Genomic DNA, 21,850 nt, shown 5'->3' with positions numbered 1-21,850 from the left:
TATGGGTTTAGGTTCTGCTGTGTGTACTGGTGGTTGACTGCCCCCCAGCCCAGAGTGTGCATGGAAAATTGTCTGGCAGCCTCCCTGACAGCAAGCAGTGATAGTGCCCATGAAGGGGACCTTGTTGGGCCCGCCCCTTTCACGGTTATCGCTTCTCGGCCTTTTGGCTAAGATCAAGTGTAGTATCTGTTCTTATCAGTTTAATATCTGATACGTCCCCTATCTGCGGACCATATATTAAATGGATTTTTGAGAACGGGGGCCGATTTCGAAGCTTGCTTCCGTCGCCCTATGCATTGACCCGATATGGCAGTATCTTCGGGTACAGTGCACCACCCCCTTACAGGGTTAAAAAGAAAGATTCCTACTTTCATTGCTACCTGCTTGCTGGCTAGCCAGCTAGCCAGCCCTGTGGGCCTTGCTGCTGCTGCAGCCAAAAAACAAAAGGTGGTGCTGCTGCTGCTTCTGCTTCTGCTTGTGTCTGGCCGCTGTTGGAGCGTCCAGGCACAGGACTTCTGCTGCTGCTGACTAAATGGCCTCCTTAATTGGATCATTTGAGTAGCCAGCACACCTGTGCAGGTAGGGCATGACATGATAGGCAGCTGCCTTGATAGCGGGTGGGTGCTGAATGTTCCTAATTGACAAAATAAGATTAATGCTTATGAAGAAATATAAAATCTCATCCCTTCCCCAATATCGCGCCACACCCCTACCCCTTAATTCCCTGGTTGAACTTGATGGACATATGTCTTTTTTCGACCGTACTAACTATGTAACTATGTAACATAACATGGGGGGGGGGGGTCTCCTGGCTGTTCACACAGGTGTGTCATTGCTGTACATTGACCATGCATTGCTTCTGTGGTATTGCAAAGGCAAAGACAAATGCTTCCAGCCATCCATTGCACTAATGGATTGGTCATCAGCTGGCTGTCTATGTCCCGCATCAATATAGACCAAAGTACAGAGGGTTAGGCTATGCTATTGTGCACCTACCTGATGCATCAGAAGGTGCGAGGCCCTTGCTAAATTCTGTGCACAGACTTTGAGATCTATGCTTTAGACTGTATCTAAACCTGCTCCAACATGGACTGACATTCTGGCCTACTTTCAGCCGATGCGACTTGTCTGTCGCTGAACAGTCGCTTTTTATGTATTCAGCACCTATGTATAATGTTGTAAAAAGGCTCTAGAAGCTAAAGTCGCAGAAATGTCACACATATTTGGCCTGCAACTTTCTGTGCGACAAATTCAGACAGGAAAAATCAGTATAAATCCTTAGAAAATTATCCCCCAGTGTCTCCATCTGCTGGCAGTATTGAATAAGCATTGCTGCACTGATGGGGTATGCATTAGACGAAAAAAAAGAAGAAAAAGAAGAATAATACGCCCAGAAAAGAGGCGAAAAGGAGAAAAACGTAAAAAAACGTGAAAAAAAAGTAAGAGGAAGAGAAGGGAAAAAAAGGTGGAAATGGGTTTAAAAGTGATTTCGGCGGAGAATATATATATATATATATATATATATATATATATATATATATATATATATATATATACGCGCACACACACACATATATATAAACGTATTCTCCGTTGAGATATTGCAGCCGCTGCTGTGTCCAGGCCCAGGAGCCTTAGCACTGTGCTGTGATGTCACTCAATACCACTGACATCACTAGGTGTAAACAACATCTCTCCTTTGCTGTGTATGTGACTATGGAGCTGTTTGGTGATGTCGTCTATTATGGCCTTCATAGAAGCAACAGGAGATTGTTGCATCCATCTAGAACCCTCAGAACTACAGTGCTATGATGTCACTCACTTCCACAGGCCTTGCAGAGTGTAAACAACAACAACCCAGCTTTGTTGTGTATGTAACCATAGGGATTTGTGATGTCACCTAGAACCTTCACAGCAGCGACAGCTTTATGAGGAGCATCAGCACTGCTCTGCCTGAGCAGAACCATCACCGCCATAGGTTGTCAAATAACCCGGATTTAACCCACACAGGTAAGTCCAATGGGGTGCAGGCATGTCCTCTATGCTTACAGCTTCCCGTGGGTGTTGGTTTGATACCGTTTGGGGACAGCCAAGGAGGCATCTGCAGGCAACAAAGGTAGGTGTGTGCTTGTGTGTGTGTTTCCTATGCAGATCCTAAGCCCAGTGTCACATGCAAGTAGGAGGAGTAAGAAGGGTTCCTGGCAAATCCGGGTTATGGATTGCATTTAAAAAGGCCCCGTGGGAGTGCAATGGGCCCCTGTCTTGCTGCTTAGCAATAATGGTATGGGTTTAGGTTCTGCTGTGTGTACTGGTGGTTGACTGCCCCCCAGCCCAGAGTGTGCATGGAAAATTGTCTGGCAGCCTCCCTGACAGCAAGCAGTGATAGTGCCCATGAAGGGGACCTTGTTGGGCCCGCCCCTTTCACGGTTATCGCTTCTCGGCCTTTTGGCTAAGATCAAGTGTAGTATCTGTTCTTATCAGTTTAATATCTGATACGTCCCCTATCTGGGGACCATATATTAAATGGATTTTTGAGAACGGGGGCCGATTTCGAAGCTTGCTTCCGTCGCCCTATGCATTGACCCGATATGGCAGTATCTTCGGGTACAGTGCACCACCCCCTTACAGGGTTAAAAAGAAAGATTCCTACTTTCATTGCTACCTGCTTGCTGGCTAGCCAGCTAGCCAGCCCTGTGGGCCTTGCTGCTGCTGCAGCCAAAAAACAAAAGGTGGTGCTGCTGCTGCTTCTGCTTCTGCTTGTGTCTGGCCGCTGTTGGAGCGTCCAGGCACAGGACTTCTGCTGCTGCTGACTAAATGGCCTCCTTAATTGGATCATTTGAGTAGCCAGCACACCTGTGCAGGTAGGGCATGACATGATAGGCAGCTGCCTTGATAGCGGGTGGGTGCTGAATGTTCCTAATTGACAAAATAAGATTAATGCTTATGAAGAAATATAAAATCTCATCCCTTCCCCAATATCGCGCCACACCCCTACCCCTTAATTCCCTGGTTGAACTTGATGGACATATGTCTTTTTTCGACCGTACTAACTATGTAACTATGTAACATAACATGGGGGGGGGGGGGTCTCCTGGCTGTTCACACAGGTGTGTCATTGCTGTACATTGACCATGCATTGCTTCTGTGGTATTGCAAAGGCAAAGACAAATGCTTCCAGCCATCCATTGCACTAATGGATTGGTCATCAGCTGGCTGTCTATGTCCCGCATCAATATAGACCAAAGTACAGAGGGTTAGGCTATGCTATTGTGCACCTACCTGATGCATCAGAAGGTGCGAGGCCCTTGCTAAATTCTGTGCACAGACTTTGAGATCTATGCTTTAGACTGTATCTAAACCTGCTCCAACATGGACTGACATTCTGGCCTACTTTCAGCCGATGCGACTTGTCTGTCGCTGAACAGTCGCTTTTTATGTATTCAGCACCTATGTATAATGTTGTAAAAAGGCTCTAGAAGCTAAAGTCGCAGAAATGTCACACATATTTGGCCTGCAACTTTCTGTGCGACAAATTCAGACAGGAAAAATCAGTATAAATCCTTAGAAAATTATCCCCCAGTGTCTCCATCTGCTGGCGGTATTGAATAAGCATTGCTGCACTGATGGGGTATGCATTAGACGGAAAAAAAGAAGAAAAAGAAGAATAATACGCCCAGAAAAGAGGCGAAAAGGAGAAAAACGTAAAAAAACGTGAAAAAAAAGTAAGAGGAAGAGAAGGGAAAAAAAGGTGGAAATGGGTTTAAAAGTGATTTCGGCGGAGAAATATATATATATATATATATATATATATATATATATATATATATATACGCGCACACACACACATATATATAAACGTATTCTCCGTTGAGATATTGCAGCCGCTGCTGTGTCCAGGCCCAGGAGCCTTAGCACTGTGCTGTGATGTCACTCAATACCACTGACATCACTAGGTGTAAACAACATCTCTCCTTTGCTGTGTATGTGACTATGGAGCTGTTTGGTGATGTCGTCTATTATGGCCTTCATAGAAGCAACAGGAGATTGTTGCATCCATCTAGAACCCTCAGAACTACAGTGCTATGATGTCACTCACTTCCACAGGCCTTGCAGAGTGTAAACAACAACAACCCAGCTTTGTTGTGTATGTAACCATAGGGATTTGTGATGTCACCTAGAACCTTCACAGCAGCGACAGCTTTATGAGGAGCATCAGCACTGCTCTGCCTGAGCAGAACCATCACCGCCATAGGTTGTCAAATAACCCGGATTTAACCCACACAGGTAAGTCCAATGGGGTGCAGGCATGTCCTCTATGCTTACAGCTTCCCATGGGTGTTGGTTTGATACCGTTTGGGGACAGCCAAGGAGGCATCTGCAGGCAACAAAGGTAGGTGTGTGCTTGTGTGTGTGTTTCCTATGCAGATCCTAAGCCCAGTGTCACATGCAAGTAGGAGGAGTAAGAAGGGTTCCTGGCAAATCCGGGTTATGGATTGCATTTAAAAAGGCCCCGTGGGAGTGCAATGGGCCCCTGTCTTGCTGCTTAGCAATAATGGTATGGGTTTAGGTTCTGCTGTGTGTACTGGTGGTTGACTGCCCCCCAGCCCAGAGTGTGCATGGAAAATTGTCTGGCAGCCTCCCTGACAGCAAGCAGTGATAGTGCCCATGAAGGGCACCTTGTTGGGCCCGCCCCTTTCACGGTTATCGCTTCTCGGCCTTTTGGCTAAGATCAAGTGTAGTATCTGTTCTTATCAGTTTAATATCTGATACGTCCCCTATCTGGGGACCATATATTAAATGGATTTTTGAGAACGGGGGCCGATTTCGAAGCTTGCTTCCGTCGCCCTATGCATTGACCCGATATGGCAGTATCTTCGGGTACAGTGCACCACCCCCTTACAGGGTTAAAAAGAAAGATTCCTACTTTCATTGCTACCTGCTTGCTGGCTAGCCAGCTAGCCAGCCCTGTGGGCCTTGCTGCTGCTGCAGCCAAAAAACAAAAGGTGGTGCTGCTGCTGCTTCTGCTTCTGCTTGTGTCTGGCCGCTGTTGGAGCGTCCAGGCACAGGACTTTTGCTGCTGCTGACTAAATGGCCTCCTTAATTGGATCATTTGAGTAGCCAGCACACCTGTGCAGGTAGGGCATGACATGATAGGCAGCTGCCTTGATAGCGGGTGGGTGCTGAATGTTCCTAATTGACAAAATAAGATTAATGCTTATGAAGAAATATAAAATCTCATCCCTTCCCCAATATCGCGCCACACCCCTACCCCTTAATTCCCTGGTTGAACTTGATGGACATATGTCTTTTTTCGACCGTACTAACTATGTAACTATGTAACATAACATGGGGGGGGGGGTCTCCTGGCTGTTCACACAGGTGTGTCATTGCTGTACATTGACCATGCATTGCTTCTGTGGTATTGCAAAGGCAAAGACAAATGCTTCCAGCCATCCATTGCACTAATGGATTGGTCATCAGCTGGCTGTCTATGTCCCGCATCAATATAGACCAAAGTACAGAGGGTTAGGCTATGCTATTGTGCACCTACCTGATGCATCAGAAGGTGCGAGGCCCTTGCTAAATTCTGTGCACAGACTTTGAGATCTATGCTTTAGACTGTATCTAAACCTGCTCCAACATGGACTGACATTCTGGCCTACTTTCAGCCGATGCGACTTGTCTGTCGCTGAACAGTCGCTTTTTATGTATTCAGCACCTATGTATAATGTTGTAAAAAGGCTCTAGAAGCTAAAGTCGCAGAAATGTCACACATATTTGGCCTGCAACTTTCTGTGCGACAAATTCAGACAGGAAAAATCAGTATAAATCCTTAGAAAATTATCCCCCAGTGTCTCCATCTGCTGGCGGTATTGAATAAGCATTGCTGCACTGATGGGGTATGCATTAGACGAAAAAAAAGAAGAAAAAGAAGAATAATACGCCCAGAAAAGAGGCGAAAAGGAGAAAAACGTAAAAAAACGTGAAAAAAAAGTAAGAGGAAGAGAAGGGAAAAAAAGGTGGAAATGGGTTTAAAAGTGATTTCGGCGGAGAAATATATATATATATATATATATATATATATATATATATATATATACGCGCACACACACACATATATATAAACGTATTCTCCGTTGAGATATTGCAGCCGCTGCTGTGTCCAGGCCCAGGAGCCTTAGCACTGTGCTGTGATGTCACTCAATACCACTGACATCACTAGGTGTAAACAACATCTCTCCTTTGCTGTGTATGTGACTATGGAGCTGTTTGGTGATGTCGTCTATTATGGCCTTCATAGAAGCAACAGGAGATTGTTGCATCCATCTAGAACCCTCAGAACTACAGTGCTATGATGTCACTCACTTCCACAGGCCTTGCAGAGTGTAAACAACAACAACCCAGCTTTGTTGTGTATGTAACCATAGGGATTTGTGATGTCACCTAGAACCTTCACAGCAGCGACAGCTTTATGAGGAGCATCAGCACTGCTCTGCCTGAGCAGAACCATCACCGCCATAGGTTGTCAAATAACCCGGATTTAACCCACACAGGTAAGTCCAATGGGGTGCAGGCATGTCCTCTATGCTTACAGCTTCCCGTGGGTGTTGGTTTGATACCGTTTGGGGACAGCCAAGGAGGCATCTGCAGGCAACAAAGGTAGGTGTGTGCTTGTGTGTGTGTTTCCTATGCAGATCCTAAGCCCAGTGTCACATGCAAGTAGGAGGAGTAAGAAGGGTTCCTGGCAAATCCGGGTTATGGATTGCATTTAAAAAGGCCCCGTGGGAGTGCAATGGGCCCCTGTCTTGCTGCTTAGCAATAATGGTATGGGTTTAGGTTCTGCTGTGTGTACTGGTGGTTGACTGCCCCCCAGCCCAGAGTGTGCATGGAAAATTGTCTGGCAGCCTCCCTGACAGCAAGCAGTGATAGTGCCCATGAAGGGGACCTTGTTGGGCCCGCCCCTTTCACGGTTATCGCTTCTCGGCCTTTTGGCTAAGATCAAGTGTAGTATCTGTTCTTATCAGTTTAATATCTGATACGTCCCCTATCTGGGGACCATATATTAAATGGATTTTTGAGAACGGGGGCCGATTTCGAAGCTTGCTTCCGTCGCCCTATGCATTGACCCGATATGGCAGTATCTTCGGGTACAGTGCACCACCCCCTTACAGGGTTAAAAAGAAAGATTCCTACTTTCATTGCTACCTGCTTGCTGGCTAGCCAGCTAGCCAGCCCTGTGGGCCTTGCTGCTGCTGCAGCCAAAAAACAAAAGGTGGTGCTGCTGCTGCTTCTGCTTGTGTCTGTCCGCTGTTGGAGCGTCCAGGCACAGGACTTCTGCTGCTGCTGACTAAATGGCCTCCTTAATTGGATCATTTGAGTAGCCAGCACACCTGTGCAGGTAGGGCATGACATGATAGGCAGCTGCCTTGATAGCGGGTGGGTGCTGAATGTTCCTAATTGACAAAATAAGATTAATGCTTATGAAGAAATATAAAATCTCATCCCTTCCCCAATATCGCGCCACACCCCTACCCCTTAATTCCCTGGTTGAACTTGATGGACATATGTCTTTTTTCGACCGTACTAACTATGTAACTATGTAACATAACATGGGGGGGGGGGGTCTCCTGGCTGTTCACACAGGTGTGTCATTGCTGTACATTGACCATGCATTGCTTCTGTGGTATTGCAAAGGCAAAGACAAATGCTTCCAGCCATCCATTGCACTAATGGATTGGTCATCAGCTGGCTGTCTATGTCCCGCATCAATATAGACCAAAGTACAGAGGGTTAGGCTATGCTATTGTGCACCTACCTGATGCATCAGAAGGTGCGAGGCCCTTGCTAAATTCTGTGCACAGACTTTGAGATCTATGCTTTAGACTGTATCTAAACCTGCTCCAACATGGACTGACATTCTGGCCTACTTTCAGCCGATGCGACTTGTCTGTCGCTGAACAGTCGCTTTTTATGTATTCAGCACCTATGTATAATGTTGTAAAAAGGTTCTAGAAGCTAAAGTCGCAGAAATGTCACACATATTTGGCCTGCAACTTTCTGTGCGACAAATTCAGACAGGAAAAATCAGTATAAATCCTTAGAAAATCATCCCCCAGTGTCTCCATCTGCTGGCGGTATTGAATAAGCATTGCTGCACTGATGGGGTATGCATTAGACGAAAAAAAAGAAGAAAAAGAAGAATAATACGCCCAGAAAAGAGGCGAAAAGGAGAAAAACGTAAAAAAACGTGAAAAAAAAGTAAGAGGAAGAGAAGGGAAAAAAAGGTGGAAATGGGTTTAAAAGTGATTTCGGCGGAGAATATATATATATATATATATATATATATATATATATAAGCGCACACACACACATATATATAAACGTATTCTCCGTTGAGATATTGCAGCCGCTGCTGTGTCCAGGCCCAGGAGCCTTAGCACTGTGCTGTGATGTCACTCAATACCACTGACATCACTAGGTGTAAACAACATCTCTCCTTTGCTGTGTATGTGACTATGGAGCTGTTTGGTGATGTCGTCTATTATGGCCTTCATAGAAGCAACAGGAGATTGTTGCATCCATCTAGAACCCTCAGAACTACAGTGCTATGATGTCACTCACTTCCACAGGCCTTGCAGAGTGTAAACAACAACAACCCAGCTTTGTTGTGTATGTAACCATAGGGATTTGTGATGTCACCTAGAACCTTCACAGCAGCGACAGCTTTATGAGGAGCATCAGCACTGCTCTGCCTGAGCAGAACCATCACCGCCATAGGTTGTCAAATAACCCGGATTTAACCCACACAGGTAAGTCCAATGGGGTGCAGGCATGTCCTCTATGCTTACAGCTTCCCGTGGGTGTTGGTTTGATACCGTTTGGGGACAGCCAAGGAGGCATCTGCAGGCAACAAAGGTAGGTGTGTGCTTGTGTGTGTGTTTCCTATGCAGATCCTAAGCCCAGTGTCACATGCAAGTAGGAGGAGTAAGAAGGGTTCCTGGCAAATCCGGGTTATGGATTGCATTTAAAAAGGCCCCGTGGGAGTGCAATGGGCCCCTGTCTTGCTGCTTAGCAATAATGGTATGGGTTTAGGTTCTGCTGTGTGTACTGGTGGTTGACTGCCCCCCAGCCCAGAGTGTGCATGGAAAATTGTCTGGCAGCCTCCCTGACAGCAAGCAGTGATAGTGCCCATGAAGGGGACCTTGTTGGGCCCGCCCCTTTCACGGTTATCGCTTCTCGGCCTTTTGGCTAAGATCAAGTGTAGTAATACAGGAGATCTGGTCAGAAGGTACTCGGGTACCCCTCTCCTCGGCCTTGTGGGATCGCCCAGGTTTATTGCCTGGGCTTCACCCACTTGTTGCTATTGGGGAGAGGGCCTAGTCCCAGGGTAACGAGTAGCGATCGCCTCTCAAGACCTTCGGGTGGAGAGAGGTTAGAACCATGGATGATGATCCGGATCCAGGTTCTGTGCCGGCATATGCAAGGATTAAAAACACCGTGAGAGTCATTCTCACGGATGATACCAAAAGGGCGGACGATTTGAAATTCGTAGTAGAGGACGTGCTCGGAGGAGTTTTCGGAATACAGAAGGGCGAGATATTGGCAATCCAGGACTACCCGAAGCGTAAAATTTTTGATGTGACGTTCACACAAAATGGCATCCACAGAGATTTTGTTACCAGAGCTGCTGCGAGTAAAGACAAAAAGCTTCAGGGTGTCCGGATTATTGAGCACGTTCTAGACGATATTAAGCTGGTGGTAGTAAAGATGTATTCCCCTTTTGCCAACCTACACGATGTTGAGTTGTTTTTACAAGTCTATTTTAGTAAGGTTGAGTGCAGAGGAAAAATCATGAACAGCTGTGGCATCTGGACATCTAAGTGGAGATTTCAGGTTACATGCAAAAAAGATGACAGATTGCCAGGGGGAATACAACTACCACCAGCTCGTTTTAAAATAAATAATATGTGTGGCGACCTCTTTTATGCGGGGATGCCAAGCTACTGCAGGAAGTGTCACAGATATGGACACACAAAAGAAAACTGTGAAAGTACATGCAAAAAATGTGGTAGCACACAGCACGAGACAGAGAAATGCACAAGAGGAGGGAGGTGCAATTTCTGTCAACAATTCGGTCACCTTTTCTCCTCTTGTCCCCACAGACATAGGACGGAGCAGCAGTGGCAACCCTGGAGGCAGCAAGGACAGCAACCGGGACACCAGCCGAGGCAAGCAGAGCCAGTGATTACCCCCCCACAAGAGGTAAGCGGTGAGATGGAGAAGGAGAAAGACCCCCCTCAGGCAAAAGGAGGGGACCCTAAAGAGCAGAGGATGGCCAAAAAACGTGCAAGTGGTGGAAAAACTGGCCCCCAGGAGCATGCTGGGTTAAGAGAGGAGCGGACGGCGGCCGAATCCGCTCCTCAGCAACCTCTGGCTCAGGGTCCCCCTGAGAGCGATGATCCGGGTGGAGAGGTGAAGGTTAAAAGGCGGAGGGGCTCCAGAAGACTCTATTCGGAGGCGGTCCAGGGGGAGCCGATGGAAGTACCTGCGGATGCAGGGAACCCAAGTGACGTTCCTCCACAGGTCCCCATAGGGGATACCCCCCCTCCTCCCTGCCAGGAGGAGGTTTCAGGGGTGACCGTCTCTGAGGTACCAGAGACGGAACTAAGTGAACACCCGACCCCTATGGAGGGGCAAGAGGTGGAAGAACCCAATGAGTCTGGAGCCCTGATTGCCAGGATGCCCGAGAACAACTATGCCTCAATCATGATGGAGGAGGGGGGTCGGCTGAGTGATGGTGCCTCCTCTCCTGCTTCCTCTATGCGTACAGTTGAGTCAGATTTTGGGGGGTATGAGGCTTCGGAGGGGGAATCAGAGGTGTAAGACGTTTTCTTGTACATTCCCATGGCTGAGTTGTCCGGTCTGTCCTTGAACGTGAGAAGTGTGAGCGCCAGAGTAAGAAGGGTTGCCCTATTTAATTACTTGTCGGTTTTTGCTGCTTCCGTCCTTTTCCTGCAGGAATGTGGCATCCCGCACAGATTAAATTATAAAGAATATGAAGATGATTGGGTGCACGGTCCATCAGTCTGGTCTGGATCAAATGAGTCCAGATCAGCAGGGGTCGCCATACTTTTTAAAGGGAACGTTTTAATTGAGAGTTTTAACGAAATTTTACCAGGCAGAATTTTATTGGTCAACGCTTTTATTAATGGTATTAAATGGCAGTTTTTAAATTTTTATGGTTCTCCTGATAAGAATGAAAGAATAAAAATGTTGGAGATTTTACCCCTTTTTATTAACAATTCTAGTCCTCTTGTTTTATCAGGTGATTTTAATTGTATTTTAAGGGGAGAACGCCGTTTTTCGAACGCAGTGAGTAGGAACTATGATAAGACGTCTTTTATGTTAAAAAACTTGATTTTAGATTTTAATCTCACTGATGTTTTTAAAAAATGTAATTTTAACGTACCAGAGGAAGACGGTGTTACCTGGAGCAATGCAAGCTGTAGCTCCAGGATAGATTTTATTTTTTGTTCTTATCAAGTACTGCCTTTTAACTGTGATCTTTTTACCAATGTTTTTTCTGACCATAAATTATTATATTTTAAAGTTAAAAGTGATTTTAAAAGGAGAACTGGTAGGAATGCCTGGAAGTTAAACGTGTCCCTTTTAGAAGATCCGCAGGTTTTATCAGATTTTATCACCTTTTACAAGGAATGCAGACGAGTAAAAGACCCCAACACTCCCACCAGTATCTGGTGGGAAAAAATGAAACTAAAAATAAAAGAATTTTTTATCCGTGTTGGGGTTAGGAAAGCTAAAGAAAAACGTGAATTTTATAATATCCTAAATACTCGTCTGCAAACCCTGTACAAATTCAGAGCACATGGGATGGAGGTGGAGAAGGAGGTACATGATCTTAAAAAAGAAATAACTAAGTGCCTGGAGCAGAAAGGAAAAGAAATTATCTTTAGGTCTCGAATACAGCAACTTGAGGAAAACGAGACATGCTCCAGGTATTTTTTTAAGAAAATACATGAAAATAGAAGGTTAATAGAAAACATTGAAGGAGTGAATGATGTACAGGGTATTTTAAAAAAGGTGCAAGAGTTTTATGCGGATCTTTTTAATGTAAAACACATTGATGAATGTTTTATGAATGACTCGTTAAAGGAGATCACCAATTTTTTAGATCCTGTCTCACAGTCTTTTTTATTGCAGAATATTTCAGAGCAGGAGATTTTAGAGACCGTCAAGAGTTTTAAAACAGGTAAAGTGCCTGGGCCGGATGGTATACCCATTGAATTTTATGTTACTTTTTATGGTATTTTAAAAGAAGATTTGTTCTCCCTTTTTACGGAAGTCTTTAAGTCTAAAATCCTCCCAGGCTCATGGAAGAAGGGTGATGTCTCCCTGCTATTCAAAAAGGGAGACCGGTCGGAACTCAAAAACTGGAGACCAATCACCCTTCTGAACTGCGACTATAAAATAATGGCGAAACTGTGTGCTAACCGCTTAAAGAACGTAATCCATAAAATAATTCATACAAACCAAGTCTGTGGGGTGCCTGGGAGGAGTTTATGGGAGAACCTAAACCTTTTAAAGGATGTAATTAGCGACACCAAATTAAGAAAAGGAAAGCTGGCGGTTTTATCCATAGATTTTGAAAAAGCTTTCGACAGGGTGTCACATTTTTATCTTTTTAAGGTTTTAGAGAAAATGGGTATACCTGATGGCTTTTTATTGTCTCTTAGAGCTTTTTATGATAACTGTACTAGTAAAATTTTAGTAAATGGTTTTAAGACACAGGGCGTGATTTTAAATTCCGGAGTGAAGCAGGGGTGTCCCTTGTCCCCACTACTCTTCATTTGCGCAATAGAGCCTCTTTTATGTACAATACGAAAGGATAAGCAGATCCATGGAGTCCCCCTGCCAGGAGGAGGGGGACTAGAGGCGAAGGTAGTGGGGTACATGGACGATGTTGCGGTGTTTTGCAGGGACACCCCATCGCTTCTGAAGACGCTAAAACAGATTCAATATTTTAATTGTGCCTCCGGTTTTAAAGTCAATTTTAACAAAAGTAACATTTTAAACATAGGCGGAATGCCTTTGTATGATGTGCCCGTCCCTGTGTCTGAGTTGGTGCAGATTTTAGGTGTCTCCTTTGACGAGTCTAATAATGGTTTTAATAGCTGGGACTTGGTGGCTCAAAAAATAAATAAGAAAATATGTATGTGGAACATGCGAGAACTTACAATGGAAGGGAAGGTTTTAATTACAAAAATGGTGCTTTTACCTATTTTATTGTATTTAAGTCTGGTTTTCCCACCCCCCGAAATGGTTCTAAAGAAAATAACAAAAGCTTGTTTTACTTTCTTTTGGAGTTCTAAGAGCGAAAAATTAAAGAGACAAATTGTGATAAAACCGAACTCCAGGGGCGGTAAGGACTTTCCAGATTTTAAAGCTTTCCTTTTAATAAAGTTTTTTAGCATGTGTTTTACTACTGTTTTTAAAGATAGCTACTGGTCTTATTTTGTTCGTTTTAATACTGGTTATTTTATGCGGAGGAACGGCTGGTTTTCTACAGTTTTAAGTTGCCCTTATTCTTTGAATTTACCCCCTCAATACATGATTTTAGGAAAAATTTTAAACTTATATAATTTTAAAGGTAAAAGTGTTCAGGATCTGTGCAATAGCAAAAAACTACTAAAGGAAATAAAAGAAACCAGTACCGTGACTCCCATCAAAAATTTTAACGAACAGAAGTGTATACAGATTTGGAAGATGTTGAGTATTAATTATCTTTTTAATTCACAGAAGGACCTGGCCTGGAGCTGCGCACACGAGTGTCTTCCATGCCGGGCATTCCAGCACCGAAGAGGATTATCCAACTCTGCAACCTGCCCGAGGGAGGGATGCCGACAAGAGGAGACCGTGCACCATCTAATATGGACTTGTTTTTACTCGCAGAAAATATGGACAAAGATACTCCCTCTGGTAAAAAGGATAACTGGACTAAAAGACTTAAATATTGCAGTGGTTTTTTATGGTTGCCTGGAATGCCCAACACGGACTCAAGAGACTATTGCATGGAAGATCATAAACTGTGTGAAGGCAGCTCTGCGGAAGGCCAGGAATATTTTATTGTTCAAGCATGAGGTTTTATCTGTGAAGGACATTTTATCTATCTGTTTTTATGAAATGTACCAGTACTATCTTTTAGACAAGAAGAGATTTCCGCTTTTATCTAGAAAATGGTTTTTAAAAGAATGGAATTCTATCTTGTAAAGCCACCAAGTGCCCATTTTATGTTTTAATATGTTGTAAATATGTTATTTATATGTAACTGTATTTATTGACATATTTGCACAACTTTGTTAACATTATTTAATTTTTAATAAAGTTGCCCCCGTAAGGGTAGTCAAGTTAAAAAAAAATCTGTTCTTATCAGTTTAATATCTGATACGTCCCCTATTTGGGGACCATATATTAAATGGATTTTTGAGAACGGGGGCCGATTTCGAAGCTTGCTTCCGTCGCCCTATGCATTGACCCGATATGGCAGTATCTTCGGGTACAGTGCACCACCCCCTTACAGGGTTAAAAAGAAAGATTCCTACTTTCATTGCTACCTGCTTGCTGGCTAGCCAGCTAGCCAGCCCTGTGGGCCTTGCTGCTGCTGCAGCCAAAAAACAAAAGGTGGTGCTGCTGCTGCTTCTGCTGCTTCTGCTTCTGCTTGTGTCTGGCCGCTGTTGGAGCGTCCAGGCACAGGACTTCTGCTGCTGCTGACTAAATGGCCTCCTTAATTGGATCATTTGAGTAGCCAGCACACCTGTGCAGGTAGGGCATGACATGATAGGCAGCTGCCTTGATAGCGGGTGGGTGCTGAATGTTCCTAATTGACAAAATAAGATTAATGCTTATGAAGAAATATAAAATCTCATCCCTTCCCCAATATCGCGCCACACCCCTACCCCTTAATTCCCTGGTTGAACTTGATGGACATATGTCTTTTTTCGACCGTACTAACTATGTAACTATGTAACATAACATGGGGGGGGGGGGGGTCTCCTGGCTGTTCACACAGGTGTGTCATTGCTGTACATTGACCATGCATTGCTTCTGTGGTATTGCAAAGGCAAAGACAAATGCTTCCAGCCATCCATTGCACTAATGGATTGGTCATCAGCTGGCTGTCTATGTCCCGCATCAATATAGACCAAAGTACAGAGGGTTAGGCTATGCTATTGTGCACCTACCTGATGCATCAGAAGGTGCGAGGCCCTTGCTAAATTCTGTGCACAGACTTTGAGATCTATGCTTTAGACTGTATCTAAACCTGCTCCAACATGGACTGACATTCTGGCCTACTTTCAGCCGATGCGACTTGTCTGTCGCTGAACAGTCGCTTTTTATGTATTCAGCACCTATGTATAATGTTGTAAAAAGGCTCTAGAAGCTAAAGTCGCAGAAATGTCACACATATTTGGCCTGCAACTTTCTGTGCGACAAATTCAGACAGGAAAAATCAGTATAAATCCTTAGAAAATTATCCCCCAGTGTCTCCATCTGCTGGCGGTATTGAATAAGCATTGCTGCACTGATGGGGTATGCATTAGACGAAAAAAAAGAAGAAAAAGAAGAATAATACGCCCAGAAAAGAGGCGAAAAGGAGAAAAACGTAAAAAAACGTGAAAAAAAAGTAAGAGGAAGAGAAGGGAAAAAAAGGTGGAAATGGGTTTAAAAGTGATTTCGGCGGAGAAATATATATATATATATATATATATATATATATATATATATATATATATACGCGCACACACACATATATATATAAACGTATTCTCCGTTGAGATATTGCAGCCGCTGCTGTGTCCAGGCCCAGGAGCCTTAGCACTGTGCTGTGATGTCACTCAATACCACTGACATCACTAGGTGTAAACAACATCTCTCCTTTGCTGTGTATGTGACTATGGAGCTGTTTGGTGATGTCGTCTATTATGGCCTTCATAGAAGCAACAGGAGATTGTTGCATCCATCTAGAACCCTCAGAACTACAGTGCTATGATGTCACTCACTTCCACAGGCCTTGCAGAGTGTAAACAACAACAACCCAGCTTTGTTGTGTATGTAACCATAGGGATTTGTGATGTCACCTAGAACCTTCACAGCAGCGACAGCTTTATGAGGAGCATCAGCACTGCTCTGCCTGAGCAGAACCATCACCGCCATAGGTTGTCAAATAACCCGGATTTAACCCACACAGGTAAGTCCAATGGGGTGCAGGCATGTCCTCTATGCTTACAGCTTCCCGTGGGTGTTGGTTTGATACCATTTGGGGACAGCCAAGGAGGCATCTGCAGGCAACAAAGGTAGGTGTGTGCTTGTGTGTGTGTTTCCTATGCAGATCCTAAGCCCAGTGTCACATGCAAGTAGGAGGAGTAAGAAGGGTTCCTGGCAAATCCGGGTTATGGATTGCATTTAAAAAGGCCCCGTGGGAGTGCAATGGGCCCCTGTCTTGCTGCTTAGCAATAATGGTATGGGTTTAGGTTCTGCTGTGTGTACTGGTGGTTGACTGCCCCCCAGCCCAGAGTGTGCATGGAAAATTGTCTGGCAGCCTCCCTGACAGCAAGCAGTGATAGTGCCCATGAAGGGGACCTTGTTGGGCCCGCCCCTTTCACGGTTATCGCTTCTCGGCCTTTTGGCTAAGATCAAGTGTAGTATCTGTTCTTATCAGTTTAATATCTGATACGTCCCCTATCTGGGGACCATATATTAAATGGATTTTTGAGAACGGGGGCCGATTTCGAAGCTTGCTTCCGTCGCCCTATGCATTGACCCGATATGGCAGTATCTTCGGGTACAGTGCACCACCCCCTTACAGGGTTAAAAAGAAAGATTCCTACTTTCATTGCTACCTGCTTGCTGGCTAGCCAGCTAGCCAGCCCTGTGGGCCTTGCTGCTGCTGCAGCCAAAAAACAAAAGGTGGTGCTGCTGCTGCTTCTGCTGCTTCTGCTTCTGCTTGTGTCTGGCCGCTGTTGGAGCGTCCAGGCACAGGACTTCTGCTGCTGCTGACTAAATGGCCTCCTTAATTGGATCATTTGAGTAGCCAGCACACCTGTGCAGGTAGGGCATGACATGATAGGCAGCTGCCTTGATAGCGGGTGGGTGCTGAATGTTCCTAATTGACAAAATAAGATTAATGCTTATGAAGAAATATAAAATCTCATCCCTTCCCCAATATCGCGCCACACCCCTACCCCTTAATTCCCTGGTTGAACTTGATGGACATATGTCTTTTTTCGACCGTACTAACTATGTAACTATGTAACATAACATGGGGGGGGGGGGGGGGTCTCCTGGCTGTTCACACAGGTGTGTCATTGCTGTACATTGACCATGCATTGCTTCTGTGGTATTGCAAAGGCAAAGACAAATGCTTCCAGCCATCCATTGCACTAATGGATTGGTCATCAGCTGGCTGTCTATGTCCCGCATCAATATAGACCAAAGTACAGAGGGTTAGGCTATGCTATTGTGCACCTACCTGATGCATCAGAAGGTGCGAGGCCCTTGCTAAATTCTGTGCACAGACTTTGAGATCTATGCTTTAGACTGTATCTAAACCTGCTCCAACATGGACTGACATTCTGGCCTACTTTCAGCCGATGCGACTTGTCTGTCGCTGAACAGTCGCTTTTTATGTATTCAGCACCTATGTATAATGTTGTAAAAAGGCTCTAGAAGCTAAAGTCGCAGAAATGTCACACATATTTGGCCTGCAACTTTCTGTGCGACAAATTCAGACAGGAAAAATCAGTATAAATCCTTAGAAAATTATCCCCCAGTGTCTCCATCTGCTGGCGGTATTGAATAAGCATTGCTGCACTGATGGGGTATGCATTAGACGAAAAAAAAGAAGAAAAAGAAGAATAATACGCCCAGAAAAGAGGCGAAAAGGAGAAAAACGTAAAAAAACGTGAAAAAAAAGTAAGAGGAAGAGAAGGGAAAAAAAGGTGGAAATGGGTTTAAAAGTGATTTCGGCGGAGAAATATATATATATATATATATATATATATATATATATATATACGCGCACACACACACATATATATAAACGTATTCTCCGTTGAGATATTGCAGCCGCTGCTGTGTCCAGGCCCAGGAGCCTTAGCACTGTGCTGTGATGTCACTCAATACCACTGACATCACTAGGTGTAAACAACATCTCTCCTTTGCTGTGTATGTGACTATGGAGCTGTTTGGTGATGTCGTCTATTATGGCCTTCATAGAAGCAACAGGAGATTGTTGCATCCATCTAGAACCCTCAGAACTACAGTGCTATGATGTCACTCACTTCCACAGGCCTTGCAGAGTGTAAACAACAACAACCCAGCTTTGTTGTGTATGTAACCATAGGGATTTGTGATGTCACCTAGAACCTTCACAGCAGCGACAGCTTTATGAGGAGCATCAGCACTGCTCTGCCTGAGCAGAACCATCACCGCCATAGGTTGTCAAATAACCCGGATTTAACCCACACAGGTAAGTCCAATGGGGTGCAGGCATGTCCTCTATGCTTACAGCTTCCCGTGGGTGTTGGTTTGATACCGTTTGGGGACAGCCAAGGAGGCATCTGCAGGCAACAAAGGTAGGTGTGTGCTTGTGTGTGTGTTTCCTATGCAGATCCTAAGCCCAGTGTCACATGCAAGTAGGAGGAGTAAGAAGGGTTCCTGGCAAATCCGGGTTATGGATTGCATTTAAAAAGGCCCCGTGGGAGTGCAATGGGCCCCTGTCTTGCTGCTTAGCAATAATGGTATGGGTTTAGGTTCTGCTGTGTGTACTGGTGGTTGACTGCCCCCCAGCCCAGAGTGTGCATGGAAAATTGTCTGGCAGCCTCCCTGACAGCAAGCAGTGATAGTGCCCATGAAGGGGACCTTGTTGGGCCCGCCCCTTTCACGGTTATCGCTTCTCGGCCTTTTGGCTAAGATCAAGTGTAGTAATACAGGAGATCTGGTCAGAAGGTACTCGGGTACCCCTCTCCTCGGCCTTGTGGGATCGCCCAGGTTTATTGCCTGGGCTTCACCCACTTGTTGCTATTGGGGAGAGGGCCTAGTCCCAGGGTAACGAGTAGCGATCGCCTCTCAAGACCTTCGGGTGGAGAGAGGTTAGAACCATGGATGATGATCCGGATCCAGGTTCTGTGCCGGCATACGCAAGGATCAAAAACACCGTGAGAGTCATTCTCACGGATGATACCAAAAGGGCGGACGATTTGAAATTCGTAGTAGAGGACGTGCTCGGAGGAGTTTTCGGAATACAGAAGGGCGAGATATTGGCAATCCAGGACTACCCGAAGCGTAAAATTTTTGATGTGACGTTCACACAAAATGGCATCCACAGAGATTTTGTTACCAGAGCTGCTGCGAGTAAAGACAAAAAGCTTCAGGGTGTCCGGATTATTGAGCACGTTCTAGACGATATTAAGCTGGTTGTTGTAAAGATGTATTCCCCTTTCGCCAACCTACACGATGTTGAGTTGTTTTTACAAGTCTATTTTAGTAAGGTTGAGTGCAGAGGAAAAATCATGAACAGCTGTGGCATCTGGACATCTAAGTGGAGATTTCAGGTTACATGCAAAAAAGATGACAGATTGCCAGGGGGAATACAACTACCACCAGCTCGTTTTAAAATAAATAATATGTGTGGCGACCTCTTTTATGCGGGGATGCCAAGCTACTGCAGGAAGTGTCACAGATATGGACACACAAAAGAAAACTGTGAAAGTACATGCAAAAAATGTGGTAGCACACAGCACGAGACAGAGAAATGCACAAGAGGAGGGAGGTGCAATTTCTGTCAACAATTCGGTCACCTTTTCTCCTCTTGTCCCCACAGACATAGGACGGAGCAGCAGTGGCAACCCTGGAGGCAGCAAGGACAGAAACCGGGACACCAGCCGAGGCAAGCAGAGCCAGTGATTACCCCCCCACAAGAGGTAAGCGGTGAGATGGAGAAGGAGAAAGACCCCCCTCAGGCAAAAGGAGGGGACCCTAAAGAGCAGAGGATGGCCAAAAAACGTGCAAGTGGTGAAAAAACTGGCCCCCAGGAGCATGCTGGGTTAAGAGAGGAGCGGACGGCGGCCGAATCCGCTCCTCAGCAACCTCTGGCTCAGGGTCCCCCTGAGAGCGATGATCCGGGTGGAGAGGTGAAGGTTAAAAGGCGGAGGGGCTCCAGAAGACTCTATTCGGAGGCGGTCCAGGGGGAGCCGATGGAAGTACCTGCGGATGCAGGGAACCCAAGTGACGTTCCTCCACAGGTCCCCATAGGGGATACCCCCCCTCCTCCCTGCCAGGAGGAGGTTTCAGGGGTGACCGTCTCTGAGGTACCAGAGACGGAACTAAGTGAACACCCGACCCCTATGGAGGGGCAAGAGGTGGAAGAACCCAATGAGTCTGGAGCCCTGATTGCCAGGATGCCCGAGAACAACTATGCCTCAATCATGATGGAGGAGGGGGGTCGGCTGAGTGATGGTGCCTCCTCTCCTGCTTCCTCTATGCGTACAGTTGAGTCAGATTTTGGGGGGTATGAGGCTTCGGAGGGGGAATCAGAGGTGTAAGACGTTTTCTTGTACATTCCCATGGCTGAGTTGTCCGGTCTGTCCTTGAACGTGAGAAGTGTGAGCGCCAGAGTAAGAAGGGTTGCCCTATTTAATTACTTGTCGGTTTTTGCTGCTTCCGTCCTTTTCCTGCAGGAATGTGGCATCCCGCACAGATTAAATTATAAAGAATATGAAGATGATTGGGTGCACGGTCCATCAGTCTGGTCTGGATCAAATGAGTCCAGATCAGCAGGGGTCGCCATACTTTTTAAAGGGAACGTTTTAATTGAGAGTTTTAACGAAATTTTACCAGGCAGAATTTTATTGGTCAGCGCTTTTATTAATGGTATTAAATGGCAGTTTTTAAATTTTTATGGTTCTCCTGATAAGAATGAAAGAATAAAAATGTTGGAGATTTTACCCCTTTTTATTAACAATTCTAGTCCTCTTGTTTTATCAGGTGATTTTAATTGTATTTTAAGGGGAGAACGCCGTTTTTCGAACGCAGTGAGTAGGAACTATGATAAGACGTCTTTTATGTTAAAAAACTTGATTTTAGATTTTAATCTCACTGATGTTTTTAAAAAATGTAATTTTAACGTACCAGAGGAAGACGGTGTTACCTGGAGCAATGCAAGCTGTAGCTCCAGGATAGATTTTATTTTTTGTTCTTATCAAGTACTGCCTTTTAACTGTGATCTTTTTACCAATGTTTTTTCTGACCATAAATTATTGTATTTTAAAGTTAAAAGTGATTTTAAAAGGAGAACTGGTAGGAATGCCTGGAAGTTAAACGTGTCCCTTTTTGAAGATCCGCAGGTTTTATCAGATTTTATCACCTTTTACAAGGAATGCAGACGAGTAAAAGACCCCAACACTCCCACCAGTATCTGGTGGGAAAAAATGAAACTAAAAATAAAAGAATTTTTTATCCGTGTTGGGGTTAGGAAAGCTAAAGAAAAACGTGAATTTTATAATATCCTAAATACTCGTCTGCAAACCCTGTACAAATTCAGAGCACATGGGATGGAGGTGGAGAAGGAGGTACATGATCTTAAAAAAGAAATAACTAAGTGCCTGGAGCAGAAAGGAAAAGAAATTATCTTTAGGTCTCGAATACAGCAACTTGAGGAAAACGAGACCTGCTCCAGGTATTTTTTTAAGAAAATACATGAAAATAGAAGGTTAATAGAAAACATTGAAGGAGTGAATGATGTACAGGGTATTTTAAAAAAGGTGCAAGAGTT

At 44.9% G+C, this 21,850-nt stretch overlaps 6 non-coding genes and 2 pseudogenes across 6 annotated transcripts; all 8 read left to right on the top strand.

Annotated features, from left to right (window-relative positions):
- The first annotated feature begins 147 nt into the window (after nucleotides 1-147).
- On the top strand, nucleotides 148-338 carry LOC130304559 (U2 spliceosomal RNA). Its single transcript, XR_008854313.1, has one exon. It is a non-coding gene; the product is annotated as a U2 spliceosomal RNA (small nuclear RNA).
- Nucleotides 339-2,429: 2,091 nt separating this feature from the next.
- Nucleotides 2,430-2,620, top strand: LOC130304552 (U2 spliceosomal RNA). The gene has a single exon (XR_008854306.1). It is a non-coding gene; the product is annotated as a U2 spliceosomal RNA (small nuclear RNA).
- A 2,083-nt stretch (nucleotides 2,621-4,703) lies between these two features.
- LOC130304551 (U2 spliceosomal RNA) lies at nucleotides 4,704-4,894 on the top strand. Its single transcript, XR_008854305.1, has one exon. It is a non-coding gene; the product is annotated as a U2 spliceosomal RNA (small nuclear RNA).
- Nucleotides 4,895-6,973: 2,079 nt separating this feature from the next.
- Nucleotides 6,974-7,164, top strand: LOC130304550 (U2 spliceosomal RNA). The gene has a single exon (XR_008854304.1). It is a non-coding gene; the product is annotated as a U2 spliceosomal RNA (small nuclear RNA).
- A 2,065-nt stretch (nucleotides 7,165-9,229) lies between these two features.
- On the top strand, nucleotides 9,230-9,362 carry LOC130304572 (U2 spliceosomal RNA; annotated as a pseudogene).
- A 5,038-nt stretch (nucleotides 9,363-14,400) lies between these two features.
- Nucleotides 14,401-14,591, top strand: LOC130304562 (U2 spliceosomal RNA). Its single transcript, XR_008854314.1, has one exon. It is a non-coding gene; the product is annotated as a U2 spliceosomal RNA (small nuclear RNA).
- Nucleotides 14,592-16,686: 2,095 nt separating this feature from the next.
- On the top strand, nucleotides 16,687-16,877 carry LOC130304549 (U2 spliceosomal RNA). Its single transcript, XR_008854303.1, has one exon. It is a non-coding gene; the product is annotated as a U2 spliceosomal RNA (small nuclear RNA).
- A 2,089-nt stretch (nucleotides 16,878-18,966) lies between these two features.
- On the top strand, nucleotides 18,967-19,099 carry LOC130304571 (U2 spliceosomal RNA; annotated as a pseudogene).
- The last annotated feature ends 2,751 nt before the right edge of the window (nucleotides 19,100-21,850 follow it).

The sequence above is a fragment of the Hyla sarda genome, unplaced genomic scaffold (genome assembly GCF_029499605.1).
Source record: "Hyla sarda isolate aHylSar1 unplaced genomic scaffold, aHylSar1.hap1 scaffold_1282, whole genome shotgun sequence".
Lineage (NCBI taxonomy): Eukaryota > Metazoa > Chordata > Amphibia > Anura > Hylidae > Hyla > Hyla sarda.
Note: the sequence above shows the minus strand (reverse complement) of the source record. Positions and strands in the feature narration are given on the sequence as shown.